Here is a 1,056-nt window from a genome sequence, read left to right as displayed (position 1 = left end):
TAGATTGTGAAACTGCAGCGTATTTTCTCGTAATAAATAATGTTCTTAATAATGAGGTGGCTAAACTCCCTAGCAAGCACTGTGTTCACATCTGATGCCAAAGGAAGTGAGGTTTATGACTGCTGCTAATTTTCATCCATAAACAATGGTGGTTTGGAAAACTCCATCTAATCAAATTATGCAGGAATTTTCATAGTAGGTATGGCAAGTATTCTCATATGAGGGGTGGAGGAGATGGAGGATACTTTTTCCCCCCCAGGAAATAGTTCAAGTTAAATAATTGTTATTTTTTAATAATCTCAGGTAACAAGAAGAAAAATACTGAAGCAGTGTGTTACTTGGTTCTTTGGTTCTTACCAGGGAAGTGACAAGCAGATGTACAGTTGAACCGGGCTAGTATTTGGTAACTCTTGTTACCCTGAAAGTTTGTGATACCAGCTTTGCTCCCTGTCACAGAAATGGAAACTGCTTTTCTGATTGGGTCCTGTGGAAGTTAACAATGGAATCTAAACTCCCTTGCCATGCCTTATTTTGTTTATTAACCAGTAAAGCTGACTAATTGCAGTCTGCTGTGCAGCTTTCGGGATGCTGGATCAGGCTAGTTCTTCTGTCTCTCTCACTTCGGGGGTTTTTAAACTGAGGCCTGTGTGCCGATAGAACATGCAGGTGATACATACACTGCAAGAACCTTAGAACACCCCTAAGCTGACAGATTGCTTCATAAGCTACTCCGTGAAATATTACTGAACCATAATCTAAACATCACTTTAACTCTTTTGTGTATCAAACTCAAATCAAATTTGAGAGTCCCCACTGCAGATGACCCTGCTCACTGCAGGGGCCTTGGACTAGACGAGCTTTAAAGGTCCTTTCCAACCCAAAGCATCCCGTGATTCTATGATATCATCACTGGTTCATATCGTCAACCTCTGGAGGTCTGTTACTGTGAGGAAGCTAAAACTTTGTGTTCTGGGACATGAGTTTGCTTTTTTGATAACTGGCAGCAGCTGGTTTAACCTAAAGCAGTGCTTCCAGCTTTTCATGGAGAGTGGCAAA

Source organism: Buceros rhinoceros, unplaced genomic scaffold (genome assembly GCF_000710305.1).
Source record: "Buceros rhinoceros silvestris isolate BGI_N320 unplaced genomic scaffold, ASM71030v1 scaffold28659, whole genome shotgun sequence".
NCBI classification, from domain to species: Eukaryota; Metazoa; Chordata; class Aves; order Bucerotiformes; family Bucerotidae; genus Buceros; species Buceros rhinoceros.
Note: the sequence above shows the minus strand (reverse complement) of the source record.